Below are 16,513 nucleotides of genomic sequence, written 5' to 3' on the forward strand. Positions count from 1 at the left end.
CCTAGGTATTTTATTCTTTTTGTTGTGATGGTAAATGGGATTGTTTCTTTAATTTCTCCTTCTGATCTTTCACTGTTAGTGTATAGAAGTGCAACAAATTTCTGTGTATTAATTTTGTAGCCTGCAACTTTACCAGATTTATTGATGAGCTCTAGTAGTTTTCTGGTAGTGTCTTTAAGATTTTCTATGTATAGTATCATGTCATCTGAGGACAGTGACAGTTTTACTTTTCCAATTTCGATTCCTTTTATTTCTTTTCCTTCTCTGTCTTCATTTCTTTTCATTCTTTTTTTCTGTTCAGTAGCAATGATTTTCACTACTCTGTCTTCCACCTCTCTGATCCATTCTTCTGCCTCATTTAGTCTAGTATTGCTTCCTTCTAGTGTATTTTTCATTTCAGTTATTGTAGTCTTTAATTCCGTTTGGTTGTTATTATTATATTTTCTAATTCTTTGTTAAAAACTTCTGATTTCTCCCTCTGTGCATTCATTCTCCTCCCGAGTTCTTTGATCATCTTTACGATCATTACTCTGAACTCTTTCTTGGGTAAATTGTCTATCTCCATGTCACTTTATTCTTCTGGGGGTTTATCTTGTTCCTTTGTCTGAAACATATTCCTCTGTCACCTCATTTTGTCTAAATTGCTATTTGTATTTTTATGTATGTGGCAGGTTGGTTATGCTTCTCAGCCTTGGAGAAGTGGCCCTCTGTAGGAGACGTCCTATGCATCCTAGCACTGCATTTCCCTCTTGTGTCCCAACGTCCAGTGGCCAGTTGGCTTCAGGTTAGTGTCTGGCTTGTGTTTGCAGACTCAGTCTGCAGGTTGCAGGACTGTGGTTTTCTTGCTTCTGGTGCCTGTCCCCTAATGGGTGAGGCTGGTCTAGAGGTTTGTGCACGCTTCCTGGTGGGAGGGGCCAGTGCCTGCCCCCTCATGGGTGGAGCTAGGTCTTGATCCTGTGGTGGGCAGGGCTGAGTCTAGGGGTGTGTCTAGAGGTGGCTGTGGGCTCAGGAAAACTTTAGGCAGCCTGTCTGCTGATGGGTGGGGCTGTGTCCCCACCCAGTTTGTTGTTAGGGCTGAGGCATCCCAGCACTGAAGCCTACAGGCTGTTAGGTGGAGCCAGGTCTTGGCACCAAAATATCAGCCTCCAGGAGAGCTCATGCAGATGAATGCTCCTGGATATATCCACCACCAGTATCTATGTCCCCAGGGTGGGCTACAGTCACCTTCTGCCTCCCCAGGAGGCCCTCTAAGACCACCAGGTAGGTCTGGCCCAGGCTTCTATCGAATTACCACTTTGCCCTTGGTTCTCGTGCACATGAGATTTTGTGTGTGCCTTTTAAGAGTGAAATCTCTATTTTCCCCAATCCTGTGGAACTCCTGAAATCAAGCCCTATTGGTCTTCAAAGCCAATTGCTCTGGAGGCTCCTCTTCCTGGTGCCAGACCCTCCGAGCTGGGGGTCCTGATGTGGGGTCAGAACTCTCACTCATGTGAGAGAACTTCTGTAATATAGTTATTCTCCAGTTTGTGGTTCACCTACCAGGGGGGTCATGGTATTTGATAATATCGTGAGTCCATCCCTCCTACCAGTCTCATTGTGGTTCTGTCTTTATGCCTTTAGCTGGTAGGTTTCAGTCTTTTTCAACAATGGTTGTTCTGTAGGTTGTTGTGATTTGGTGTGCTCATGAGGGCAAGTGAGTTTGTTTATTCTACTCTGCTATCTTGGCCACTCTCTCAAGTTAAGGATCTACAACAGATCTTTGAAATCAGTATGAAAACAGGGTGCACTGCACCTGAAGGGAATTCTGGTCTATTCAATGTGTTTGATCACCTGGTTTGGATAAATCAACAGGTTATATCTCATGCTAGAAAAGGCTTTGGAAATTAGAACAGAAGTTATAATTAGGTTTTACTTGAATGACATACACTGTGCAAATATAAAATGAACTAGGTAAATGAAGTTACATTCCTAGTTTTATTCTAAATATCAATATTAGTCATTTATCATTAGATCCTTTAAAAGCCTCCACTTTTAAACCAGACATGGTGATGGATGGCTTAAATCCAGACAAAAGCAGACCTAAAAGCAAGGTAAACCACAAGAAATTACTTTCTTTCAGTTTGAGGAGTCTTAGACTTCTTAACAAATCAGTAGATGATATATTATAATGATTTTTATGTTAATATACTATTTCTACCATTTGAACTTGTTGCATCATTCATAAACTAAACAGATGAAAAGATTTATCTAAAAACAGGTTGCTCGATAGCATCTTGTTAATAGAGAGTGAGCCAACTATTCAATCATTTGGAACATCAATTAGGAATTATTCAGGAATAGGTGTAGCTTTGATCAGTTATGTTGCACATAAACAGTATCATTCATAGCAAGACAATAATATTAGGTCTACTCTAAATTTAGGTCTTTATTACTCATAACCTGCTACTATGAATGCTTTTTCTCTTCTTTAGTAAGCTGTGCTATAAATCATCAGGGTGATTATTATATAACAGAAAGTGCTGACTGATATTCTCATACTTTCCCTTCCACACCAGAGGCATGAGGGAATTCTATGTGGTGAAAACAAATAAATGAAAAACCCAAAACCAACAAAGATAATAAATATCTGAATATAAGAGTGCTAAACCTTTAGGGACAGTAAAACCCAGATTATTACACTTCACATGGATATATTATATTATAAGGTTATGTTATGTCAACATCAATGTATCCAGAGAAGCTATACCCTCTTCACCAGCTACTTTTTACTTAGAAACTTCTGTGTCAAAAGGGTTTTGCTACCTGGACTTTGGGCTGCAAAAGAACAGGAGTGATTGTAGTGGCAGATGGCTGTGCTAAAAACGCAGTTATATGAATAGTGTGGGGCTGGCAAATGGTCTAAGTCTGGAAAGTCAAAGGGCCACTTCATTGAGATGAGCCAGAGGAAAATGAGTTTTCCAATTTCATGGGTCTGAACAAGTAGGAAATCAACTTGATAAGTTTTGAACCTTGAATCAGTAGATGATGTATTATAATGATTTCATGTTAATATACTATTTCTATCATATTTATCGGGAATCTACTCTAAAGAACTTATAAACTCAAAGGAAGGAATTCCAGGCAGTTTTGGAGTATAAAAAAATTACTAATTTTGTTTAGCGACTCTAAGTAACAGGTGCATAATATCAACTGTAGGAAAAATGTCCTTTGAGGTTATTGAAGATAATGGTATTCTTTATATTTTTTATTCAGTATCAAGCCTGAACATAAGGGATAGTCTATGCACTATCTTCAGTTGTTCTACTACCTAATTTATTAATGTAATTATTTACTGTTAGAACTTTTCTTCAGAGCACTGCTTTAGCTCTATTCTGTAGTCTTTGATATATGATATCTTCATTACTGTAATGGTAATGGAGTAATGAATAGCAGATAATCAGCAAGTGTGCTGACAAGGTATTTGATACAATTTAATATCCATTTTAGATGGAAACTCTTAATAAAATGTAATAGATGAATATTATAAAGTGGTAAAATATTATCTATCTCAACCTAAAATCTGGAATTACTTCCATACAAATGAGAGAAGAAAAATCAATGTTATGGCTATTACTTTATTAGCAATATGTGAAAACACTTGTTTTTCTACATCCTTATTAAAACTTTTGAACTTTGCCAAATGTTAGGTTAAAAATCATAGGTAGTTTTAATTTGTAATTGTCATGTGAAAAGTGATATTGAGCATTTCTTCATGTTTAGAATAATTTTCTTTTCTGTGAACTATATCCTTATAACTTTTAAGCATTTTTCTTGATTTATAAGAACATGATAATTAGTTCAAATTTTTTTTCTTATGTTTAAATTTGTCTTGTGACTTTCTTTATGGTTGATTTTGCTATTCTGAACTTTTTTTTAGGGATTGGAATTTATCAATTATATTTTTAATGACTTTGTGTTTTTTTGTTTGTTTACTTGGGTTTCTTTAAAATTTTGTTTTTCCTTTGAAAAGGCACCCATACCTCAGCAGTAGTAGTCAATTCAGATAGAAGCCATGAAAATAATATAAATATAACATTTTTGAGAGGAATGTAAAATTATATATTTTTTTGACTTTATATTTTATAGTTGGACGATTTTGAAGAAACAACTGAACAAGCATAGAGTGAAAGAATTCAGAAATGTATCTGATATAAAATTAATACAGAGAGATCAATAGTAATCATTTATAGAAACAATATACTAGTTAGAATCTATAACAGAAGAAAATTTCATACTAAAATTAACCACTAAATAAAATAAAATACCTAGGAATAACAAGAAATTTCTAAGATGTATATAAGGAAAACTCTGGGATGTAAAATATGTCTTGATCAATGAAATTATGGACCATGTTCTTGTAAAGGAAGCCTCAGCATCATAAAAAGGAGTAAGTGCCCCTAAATTAATCTATAAATCTAAAGAAATCCCAATAAAAATATTAGAAATTCAAAAATTTAATTGTAAAGTTTATATGGCAAAACAGAAGAGAAAAAGAAATTGGAAAATTGAGAGAAAGAAGACCAATGCAGTATGAACACTCCTGTCATACACTTTTAACTTAATATAAAAGCTACAATAATTTAAATTGAAGTAATGATGTTGAAATAGATATATACCAATGAAAAGGAATGTAAAGTTTAAAAATAAGCCTACAGACATTTGGGAATTTAATATATAACCAGCTATCACTTCTAATTAGTAAAGATGAGATTATCAAAAATTGGTGTTGGGTAAAAGTAACAATCTTGAAAAAAATTAAGTTGGTGCTAGCCCTTATATCTTGTACCAAATAAACTCCAAAACGTTAAATATTTAAATTTGTTAAGGGAACTAATAAAAATTCTAAGAAAAAATGGGAAAAAAACGATCCTTAAAAATGTCAGAATGTGGATGGTTCTCAAATAAATAAATAAATAAACAAATAAATTTCAGTTCCTATAAAAAGTTCTACTTAGCAATAACCACCTAAAGGAAAATCAAAAGGCAAATTACAAATTGAAAACAACAATTTTGAACTCATTGATATACTCTTGCAAATCAAGGAAAATTCCAACAACCAAGAAAAAAATATAAGCAAAAAATATGAGCAGAAAAGAAACTGCAAATGATTTAGAAAGCATGAAAAATTTCTCAGTAACACTTATATGATAATTACAAATTAGAACTATTCTATTGTACTACTTGCATCTAGAAGTTTGGCAAAAAGACCCTTAGTCTTAATTATCCATTATGTTGATAAAGATGTGTAAAAAAGCACTTTCGTGTATTATTTGTGAAGGTTTAAATTCGTATAATTTCTTAGAAGGATAACTTGTCAATATCTGCCAAAGTTAAAAATATGTAATTTTGACCCAGCAATTCCACTTCTAGGACTTTATGCTATACTTAAATTTGCCTATAGACAAAATTATATATGTACTCAGCTATTCAGTGAATAACTTTTTTTGCAAGGGTCAAAAGACTTAAAACAATGAGAAGTCCATTCTTAGAGGATGGAGTCAATATATTACACATATTCAAAAAGCCATTTAAAAGAATAAGAAAAATTTTGTTATACTGATATATGAACTCCAATATTTGCTATTAAATAATAATCATGTTCAATGTAAATATAGTGTTCTATTATTTGTATAAAAAAGCAAATAAAAAGATAGCAATATCTTTTGAATTTTGAAACATGTGAATGTATTAACTATTCAAACTAATAACAAAATATAATTTTAAGAAATATGTGAATATTAGACATTACTATTCTTTCAAAAACTTCAGCCTTTCTTCTTCTGAGACCCAACTTTCCCCTCAGCTCTCCCTTCCTCTTCCAAACCCAGTCTTTACCAGCTGAGGGGGAGTGGGATTAAAAGATATAGTATGACACAACATCTCATTTACTTTCTTATGATAAGTTCAACTCTAAATCAACATTATAAACTAGCCTCTGAATCTACCTTTGTGCATCAACAAAACATTTATTAAGGTAATATGTTAAACTGTATGTAAACGTTACTCCTTTTATCTCCCTTGGTAATTTTTTTTAAAGAAAAGTCTAAAAAATTATAGTTGTTCTTAATTTGGGTCAAATAAGTGCTTTGTATGAATTTTCTATCCCATTGAACAGGACGCCATTAAAAAGAGTTTCCATTATATTACTTTTAGACCCGGATTCTGTGACACTTATTAGTAATCATAGAATACCTTTAGGCTAATTTTAGAAAATATTTTCTCCAACTGTACCTAATCTGTTCATGTTTCTTCATCAAATGTCAGCTCTTGCCATTAGGTAAGTCTACCATCCATCTTGTATTTTGATAACCACTTTTGTGATCTAGGCAAATGTGTTGATTTTCTTACCTTCTCTCTTGACTCTTCTGCTTGCTTACTATCTGAAGCCTAGTAGAAGTAAAAGAGAAGGGATGCGAAGATTTACAATACACCTCCAGTTTAGGCTTTTAAACACTGAAATCTTTCATTATAGTCACCCAAGGATGGAAGAAAAGACTGACTCGAACTAGAAAATAGAATGGGCGTAGATAGTATACATAGTAGATACATTTAAAGCAGAGAACAATGGGGTTGTTGAGCAACCTTCCAAATGATGAATTCTCAGTTTGAAATGTTATAAATTCTCAGGATATCTTCATACATAAATGCAGAAAACCCCACACGCTTCAAAGGTGAGTACAAATCATTGTTATTATACACTTTGTCAATGGATAAACTAGAGCAAACTATATATTATAAAATAATAGACATACGAGCTGGTGTATCTGAAAGCTTTTGTTAAGACTTAATGTGATCTACAAGTGCTAATTATTTTTTTTCCTAGTAATTAAAATAATGTTACAACAGTCAATGGTTCAGCAACATTTGTTGAGTTTTTCCTTTGTATTGTAGCCCTGTTATAGGTGGTGTGAGTGATAGGGTAGAAACAGTCCTCTGATAAGTTATCTGGCAACAATGATGTAAAAACATGCTTGTGAATGTATGCACACACACAGAGCAACTTATTGACAAACATCTGTAAAAAGAGTAAATTGCAGAGTGAAATGCAAAGTAAAAGAGTGGTTAATGTCAGAAGACAATGAGAAGAAAATTATTCATTGAGCTGTTAAATTTTGAGTCATGTTTTGTGGGAGGAATAACATAGAAAAAGATAAATGAAAGTGGACAACCCAGAAAAGGAGATGGCAAAGTCATTAATAGGAAGAAAATGCAAAAGTTGTAGCAAACTTTGAAGCGAGAATAAGAAAATGGAATTAGTTCAATGGGACATCAATATAGTTGTGATTTTTAAAATGCACTGGTATACTTATGGCTATGAAATTTATCCTGAGTCTTTCTAAAGATTATTTTCAGTTATATTTATATATGGCTCATTACAACTTTACAAAGCCTACTTACAGTTTCCCCTTTTCTTGACTTAAACTAAATTTCTGCCTTTTATTGCCAGTTTAATTTTTACATATCTTCAGAGTTCTCATTATAGACAATAAAGGTGTATATCACCTTATAAATATTGTCATCCTCTCTTCTTACTGAGAGAGTAACATAGTGAGACTACTTTGATATTTGAAAACTTAGCTTTCTGCTGTTACAATATTGGAAATTATTTGAAAAAACAAGTCATTTTTTACAAATATATGATAAGGTTAAACAATATTTTTACATGGGATTATTTGATGACAAACCCCTTCCTTATTTTCAAGATAGCTTTCTACTGTGAAATCTTATGCAAACTTTCATTAAGAATAGACAGGACATCAAAGCCACAGATGTCAGAGGAACAGAGAAACAACTGAGAAACAATTATAGAGGATGAATCAAAGTACAATAACAGGGCTGTTCATACACATTTAGGTCTATGTATGGTCATAGTTTCATTGATTTCCCTTATAGTCATTCCACCATTTATGAATTTGCTGGGATTTTATAATCGTAGTGTAAAAGATTGATTGATCTGTTTTTTCTACACCAAGACTATGAAAACACATCTTTTGGTTTACAACTATTACAGTTATTTACAGAGTCTGATGGTCTTGTCAGATTCTTTCGTTTTGAAGAGAATCGCCTCTGTGTTTGCTGCACATCAAGTTTAGTCTCTTCCCCGTTTTCCCCCAGTGTTCCAAGCATAGCCCTGCTGCTCAGGATCCACTTCAGTGCCTCTTCGTAATGTTGTCCCTAGACTTACATTTTACCTTACTTAGCAGAGTCACTTTGTACATTTTTTTTTTAAATAGACTTTATTTTTTAGAGCAGTTTTAGATTCACAGCAGAACTGAGTAGAAAATACAGAGAATTCCTAAAACCTTCTGTTCTCACAACTGCATACCCCTTATCCCGATCTACACCCCACACCAAAGAGGTTCATTTGTGACAATTGATTAACCTACAATGACACACTATTATCAGCCACAAGTCTCTAGTTTACATTAGGGTTTACTTCTGGTGTTGTATATTTTACGGGTTTTGACAAATGTATCCCTCATTGCAGCATCCTGTAGAATAGTGTCGCTGCCCTAAAAATCCTCTGTGCTCTTCCTATTCATCTCTCCTTCCCTCTAACCCTGGAAACCACTGAACTTTTTACTCTCTCCATAGCTTTGCCTTTTCCAGAATGCCTTATCATTGGAATCATAGTGTATGTAGCCTTTTCAGATTGGCTTCTTTCAATTAATAATGTGAGTTTAAGGTTCTTTCATGTTTTTTTTAGCACTGAATGATATTTCATTGTCTGGATCTACCACAATTTATTTATTTACCTACTGAAGGACATCTGGTGTTGTCAATGTTCTGGATTTTGGTCATTCTAATAGTGGTATATCATTGTTTTTTTTAATCATTTTTATTTTAATTTATGATTTCCTAATAGCATATGATGTTGAACATCCTCTCATATGCTTATTTTGCCATCTGTATATCTTCTTTGGTGAGGTGTCTCTTCAGGTCCTTTGCCCACTTTTAAATCATTTTCTTTTCGTTGAGCTTAAGAGTTCTTTGTATATTTTAGATTAACAGTCCTTTATCGGATATGTCTTTTACAAATATTTTCTTCCATTCTGAGGCTTGTCTTCTCATTCTCTTGACAGTGTCTTTTGCAGGGCAGAAGTTTTTAATTTTAATGAAGTCCAGCTTATCAATTATTTCTTTCATGACTCATGTCTTTGGTGTTGTATCTAAAGAGTCATCCTGAAACCCAGAGTTTTACAGTTTTACATTTTACATTTAGGTCTTTGATCCACTTTGAGTCAACTTTTGTAAAGTTTGTAAGGTCTGTGTCTAGATTCACTTTTTGCATATGAATGTTTAGTTGTTCCAGCACCATTTGTGAAAAGGACTGTCTTTGGTCTACTGTATTAACTTTGCTCATTTATCAAAGATAAGTTTACTATATTTATGTGAGTTTCTGTTCTGTTCTATTGATCAATATCTCTATTCTTTCACCAAGACAGCACTGTCTTGATTATCTGAGCTTTACAGTAGGTTTTGAAGTTAGGTAGTGCCAGTCCTCTGATTGTTATTCTTCTTCTTTATTGTGTTGGCTATTCTGGGTCATCTGCCTCCCTTTATAAATTTTAGATCAGTTTGTTGATACCCACAAAGCAACTTGCTGAGATTTTGGTTGGGATCATGCTGAATCTAAAGGTCAACTTGGGAAAAAATGACATCTTGACAATATTGAATCTTCCTTTCCATGACCATGAATATCTCTCCATTTATTTAGTGCTTATTGAATTTATTTCATTAGAATTTTGCAGTTTTCCTCATGTATATCTTGTACATATTTTGTTAGATTTAAACCTAAGTATTTCATTTGGGGGGATGTTAATGTAAATGGTAGTGTTTTTAATTTCAAATTCCACTTGTTCATTGATGGTATATAGGAAAGTGAGTGATTTTTGTATATTAAACCTGCATCCTACAACCTTGCTATAATCACTTCTTAGTTCCAGAAGTTTTTTGTTATTGATTTGTCTGAATTTTCTACATACACAATAATATCATTTGCAAACAAAGACAGTGATATTTCTTCCAAATCTGTACACCTTTGATTTCCTTTTCTTGTCTTATTGCATTACATAGGACTTCCAGTTCAATGTTGAAAAGGAGTGGTGAAATGTGACATTCTTGCCTTATTTCTGATCTTAGTGGGAAAGCATTTAGTTTCTCACCTTTAAGTATGATGTGAGCTAGAAGTTTTTTTAGATATTCTTTATCAAATCAAGGAAGTTTTCTTCTATTCCTTCCTTCCTTCATTTCCTTCCTCCCTTCCTCCCTTCCTTCCTTCCTTCTTCTCCTTCTGGTATTGCTACACCCATGTGTCATACCTTTTGGAGTTGTCCCATAGTTCTTGCAAAAAAGACCTTTTTTTAAAAAATCTTTTTCTTTTTTGTTTTCAGTTTTGAAAATTTCTGTTGACATATTCTCAAGATCAGAGGTTCTTTCTTGAGCAGTGTCTAGTCTACCAATGAGAACTTTCAAAGTCATTCTTCACTTCTGTTATAATGGTTTTGATATATAACATTTATGTTTGATTCTATCTTAGAATCAAAAATACATTAACCATCTGTTCTGGCATGTTGTCTACTTTTTCTGTTAGAGCCCTTAGCATATTAATTATAATTATTTAAAATTCAAATTGTGATTTTTGCCTTTTTGTATGCCTTGTAATTTTTTGTTGAAAGCTGGACATGATGTACTGAGTAAAAGGAGCTCTGGTAAAAAGGCCTTTAGTGACATGGTGATAAGGCACGAGGGAGGGGAATCATTCTATAGTATTATAGTACTTACTATGAGTAGGTCTCAATCTTTTGGTGAGCATGAGTCTCTGGGATGTGAACTTCATGAGTGCTTCTCAGTTCCCTCCATCCTCTATCTCCCATCCTTTAGATGGAACAGGGTGTCTAGAAGGATCTGTAGTTGGTTATTGGCTTTCTTCCAGGTCGGTTAGGCAGTGATAAAACTCCAATAGGTTTAGCTCTGGTAAAATACCTTCTCTTGAGAACAGGCTTTGTTGAAAAGAACAGAATGCTCTGGCTTATTTCAAAATGGTTACTTTTTCCCTCCTCCTGCCTGAAATATGAGGGGACTTGTCTATGATATTTAATGGGAAAACCAGATAGATCCACTGAAGGTAAAACTCACAAAATGTGATGCTTCCCTAAGACTGATCCACCCTGGAGTTTTGAACTTTCAGACGTGCCCACACTGAGCCTCCAGCAATTCAGTCACAGTTCAGGTTTTTCTGCCCCGGTACTAGTTTCTGTGGAGGTTTCTACTGGTGGGTTTCTATTCCAGTAAGTTGTGAGTCTCTAGATCTGCCGTCTGTCTCTCTTTTGGGCACAGCAGTTTGCCCTGTGACCTCACATCTCTAGAGGATCTAAGAAGAGTTGTTGATTTTTCAGTTTGTTCAGATTTTTACTTTTTATTAAATGGAGTGCCAAGTTCCAAGCTCCTTATGTGACAGACTGAAAAGCCAGATATTTTTTACTCCTTAGATTTAATTATTACTGAATTTTCATATTAGGCTCGTATTTGAAACCATCTAGACAGACTTTTTACATTGTTAAATGAATGAGTTTCCACTCGGTTCTGTTGTTAAGTAAACTTTCTACCCCATGGGAGAAAACCAGGCTTAATTTTAAATGGGTAACATACTTAATTGTTTCATTAAAAAGCATAAACTTCCCATTTTCTCTATGGCTTGACTGCCTACTTTAAAATATTTAAGAGGAGACTAGAAAAGGAAAGAGGGGCTGCTAAGTGTTTTGCTAAAAGTAGTTTTATTTTTTTTCCTTTTGCAAAAGTAAGTATTGCCCCTATTTGGATGATGAACATTTTGAGACTAAAGCTACAAACTCTCTTCAGAACAAAAGATATCTAAACACAAACTTTTGTATAAAATTTTAGTGCCATTACAAGTGTGACAAAGTCTATGGAACCCAGGTAAAATGTCTTGATTTAAAACTTTTTCCTTCCTGGATCTTACAGATAATCACCACAATTTCTAGTATTTACAGTAGGAATTTTCTTTATAACATTTTATTCAATTGAATGTCTCTAATTGGCTATCACAACTTTGTCATATATGATTTTCATTACTTTTTTTCCTAAGTATAACTTTTATAATTTATTTTAAAAATCTTCTATCTGTTGAATTATCTCCAAATCTCCATTTTTAATAGGAAATATTATGTAATTTATAAAATTCAGTTATATACATTTACATTTTTTAAACTGGATACATTTACTTGACACATTTACACAAAAGTTCAAATCCCCTTTTCCTGTTCACCATCTTTACAAACTTTAGGTAAATTATTTTACCTTTCCTAGTCTTGGTTTCATCTTTAGTAATATGGGGATGGAATGCCTGCATCATAAAATGGCTATAATAAGTAAGTACCTAGCTTTAGGACTTCTCTTAGGGTCTGCTCTAAAGAATGTCCTCAGCAATTTTGAGCTTTTCATTCCATTTCCTTTACTTATGGTTACTCCAGGTTAGGTGTATCTGATATGAATATCTGGTGCCCCTCACTGGCACATATAGCAGTGGGTAGAGTCTTATAGGATCTAATTGCAATTTATCCCACAGTGCCAAATAATATCAAATTATGCTTGTAGCTCACCTGTCTAAAATGCTTTTCAAACTGAAGTTGACATTTGGGAATAGTCCCAGGCTTAGAGCCATAAAAAGTTGAGTTCTACAACCTCCCTAAAGACCTATAGGATATCTGAAACTAAATGCCTCATGTAAGCAGCAGAAAAATTCTTGCCACAGAGTAGGTGAGCAGAAAGCACTGGCTTCTGAATGTAGAATTTTTCCAAAATGTAGAATTTTTCAAAATCAAATATGAAGAAGGTAAGTGAAGGAAAAGACTGGAGAATTTCGTTGCCCTACTTTGTATTTAACAGAGAAAGAGGTGAAGGTGCAGAAAAACTTTGAAAACAATATCATAATTTATCAAGTACTTTTACACATTATCTCCTTTGAACATCACAGAACTGTCACATAGCAAAAGAGTAGGTATCTGTATCTTCCTTTATAGATGAGGAAAGAATCACAGAGTGGCTTAGTGGCTCACTGAATCTATATGACTCACTCATGGGGCTTTTCATTTTTCCAATATTTCTTACACAATTTGGAAATTTCTATTATAATAACTGTGAAAATAAATAAAGGGAACCTCATTTAAAATGGAGTCAGGAAGCCCTGAAAGGGCATCTCTCACATATATATCACTTGTTACAGCCTGCATAACCAGCAGGAAGAAGGAAGATAAGAATTATTTTAGCAAGGTCTGTTTGTGTAGCATTCTTTGTATAAAATTCTTTCACTCTCAACTTCTTATCTATGGTGATAAGGATGTTGCTTTTCTTCTGGTACAAGTCGGGGCGGGGGGCGCATTTTTCACATAAGAATTTCATCTCCTGTTTTTAAGAAAAGGAAGGAGGATCCTTCCCTAGCCTAGCAACAAAGCACTCACCACCTCTTGCAGCCAATAAGAAACCACCACAACTTTGAACTCGTTTTTCTCCAATAAATTGTATTCAAACAACCCTCCCCAATTTTCTCCTAATCCTTAGTAAAAGCTGACCTTCCCTTTGTCTCTTTGGACTTGCCTATGGTTCACCATAGTTTACATTTTTCAAATTGCAATTCCTCTGCTATTCCTGAATAAACTCATTTTGCTGGTAAAATAACTGACTATTTTGTTTTTCAGGTTGACATAACATGATTTCTTCATTCAGTTTGTTTCCTGCTTGTACTCAGTCACTGATTAGTTCTCAATTGTTTCTTATTGGTGCTTTCCTGAGAGTTTTTTGTTTTGTTTTTTTAATGTTCTACATAACTTCTCTGTTTATTTTTGAAGAAGTATTTTCGTGCTTTACTGGAGAGATAACAATTTTACTCACTGTGAGAAGACTTCAAATGACTCAGGTAGCTAATGTCAACATTAGATAGTGTTCGATCATCATAGATTTAGCAGATATCCACTTTTTACTACACCCCATTCCACAACTTAGTACTTGTGATACTATGTTATATGGATATAAACCATTTCTTAGATCTTTCCTATTGAGTTACCCTGTTGAGCAAGTGAGTATTTGGTATACAACACAAACAGGAAAGAAGAATATAAAGTTTCAGCTGTAACTTATTATTTTCATCCTAAAAAATTACTCCTTAGCAATCTAAATAATAATCAATTTATGTCATAAATTTTATTTTGTTACAGAAATTAAAATATCTGGGAATTGTGGATAAATGAAAGTAATAATCTCTTAATTTGGTTTTTATCTTTATATTATCACTTCCAATAACAAGATAATTCTCAGAGGTATGATGTGCATGTAGACAGGTGCTGACCATGCCCTCTGTTTCTGGGCATACCTGAGTAATTGGCTACAAAGTAAAGTTCTTCTTTTTTTTTTTTTCCAAGCCTTATAGCTTAGTGCCAAGAATGATTGTGTTTGGAAGCTCAACATATTAAAATTTATCTTTACATATTTGAATATAAAGAGATACTTAAAAAATATATGACAAAGCAAAATAACAAAAACAAACCACACGTATGGCCAAGGAAGAAATGGAAGTTTCTACTCTTTCACTTTAGCAGTTTTGGTGGTATGGGAGTGGGGGACTGTGGCATATCTGGATGTATATGAGCGTCTTCATTTTTCTTGCATCGTTTGATGAAGCCGTGTACTCTTCCCTCTTCACTTGCATTGTCTGAGTCACTGCCAAGCACTACTAGCAAAGGATTCCTAAAGAATGAACCCTGCAGTAATCTCGCTGCTTTTACATGTTCTCAGGGTGGCCCTGATCATATATATTTTTTAGACTGTCATGTTTCTTTTAGAAAACTAGAAACGTTTTCCTCCTCTCCTGTAATATGTTCACTTTTATGTTACATAGGAAATAAATGTCGATACTTAAATGAAAACTCCCAATTTCACAGTACATATAATGAAAATTTATAATGCCAGATGTAAATATAATTAGAAAATAAGAGAGAATTTTAAGTTTTAATGGCATAATTTAATATATGTGCACTAGCAGTCTATTCATTTTTAAATATAAGATCTTTATCAAACTGCCTAAATCTGTTTTCTGTTTAAAATTTATATGGTTTCCCAGCTAGACATTATACATTTCCTTTCATTATGGTCTAAAGTAGTGGACATGAATAGCATGCATCCAGCCGGTGTCTTCTAATTGGTTCTAGGCAAGAGAACTAGTGCTCATTGAGTGCCTACTATAAGAAGGACACATTATTCAAATTTTACTTACTTAAGTCACACAAAATCTCCATAAAGTGTATCACCCTCCAAAAGAAAATGACAATCAAAGAGGTTACACAGCTAGTAGTGACCAGATATAATCTAGAGTTCATGTTTTTCTGTTTCTGAATTCCAAGCAAATCATTATTTTACCTAGAAATCCCAGTGTGTAATTTTTACCTCTCAATGATAGTAGCTGAAATATCTTTCCTTTTCTTTTCTTTTTTCTTTTTCCCCTGTCTTTTCCTTTCCTTTCCTTTCCTTTCCTTTCCTTTCCTTTCCTTTCCTTTCCTTTCCTTTCCTTTCCTTTCCTTTTCTTTCCTTTCTCTGTTAGGCCTATTATTAATGTAACACAAAGGACACAACAAGGGAATTCAAACTTGGAATAGGGTTTTGAGAAGTAATGTCAGGGTTACACTAGCAATTTATGTAGCTCTGTACAAGGAGAAAGGAACTATGCAGACCAAAGGAGTAGAGGTTGTCTCTTGGTGTGATGGAACTTCAAAATATATATATATATTTACCATGGCTTATCTAATCCTGAGGTTTATTTTATTTAGTTTTGTTTCTTAATTTTCATTCATTTCTTGGTGGGCTGGGTTCATGATCAAGTAGATTTTTCTACAAGGAACTTAAAGGTGCTGTATTTTCTGAGCTTTTTGGTCTTTGAAAATGTCTGTTGCTTTGCTTTATGACTGAGTGATAACTTGGCTGGATACAGTGTTCTTGGGACTCTTTCTTTCAGCCCTTAGAAGAGAGTGCTTCATTCCTTCATGGCTTTGAGGTGTGCCATATCAAAATCTGAGACCCAGCTTGACTTTTATTTTTTAATTTAAGTATAGTTGATTTACAGTGTTGTGTTAATTACTGCTATACAGCAAAGTGATTCACTTATACACACACACACACTCACACACACATATATGTACACATTCTTTTTTTATATTCTTTTCCATTGTGGTTTATCATAAGATATTCAATATAGTTCTCTGTGCCATACAGTAAGACCTTGCTGCTTATCCATTCTATATGTAAAAGCCTACATCAGCTAACCCCAACCTCCCACCCCATCCCTCCCCCAACCCCCTCCCCCTGGGCCACCACCAGTCTGTTCTCTATGTCCATGGTTCTGTTTCATAGATAGGTTCATTTGTGTCATATTTTAGACTCCACATATAAGTGCTATCATTGGTAT

At 34.0% G+C, this 16,513-nt stretch overlaps 1 protein-coding gene across 2 annotated transcripts in view; it reads left to right on the forward strand.

The window, feature by feature from the left end:
- The window catches only part of LOC309628702 (uncharacterized protein), a 701,358-nt gene that overhangs the window by 525,700 nt on the left and 159,145 nt on the right, over positions 1-16,513 (forward strand). The gene's annotated exons all lie outside the window — the stretch shown is intronic.

Source organism: Balaenoptera borealis, assembly GCF_965194805.1.
Source record: "Balaenoptera borealis genome assembly, chromosome: 5".
In the NCBI taxonomy this organism is placed as follows: Eukaryota; Metazoa; Chordata; class Mammalia; order Artiodactyla; family Balaenopteridae; genus Balaenoptera; species Balaenoptera borealis.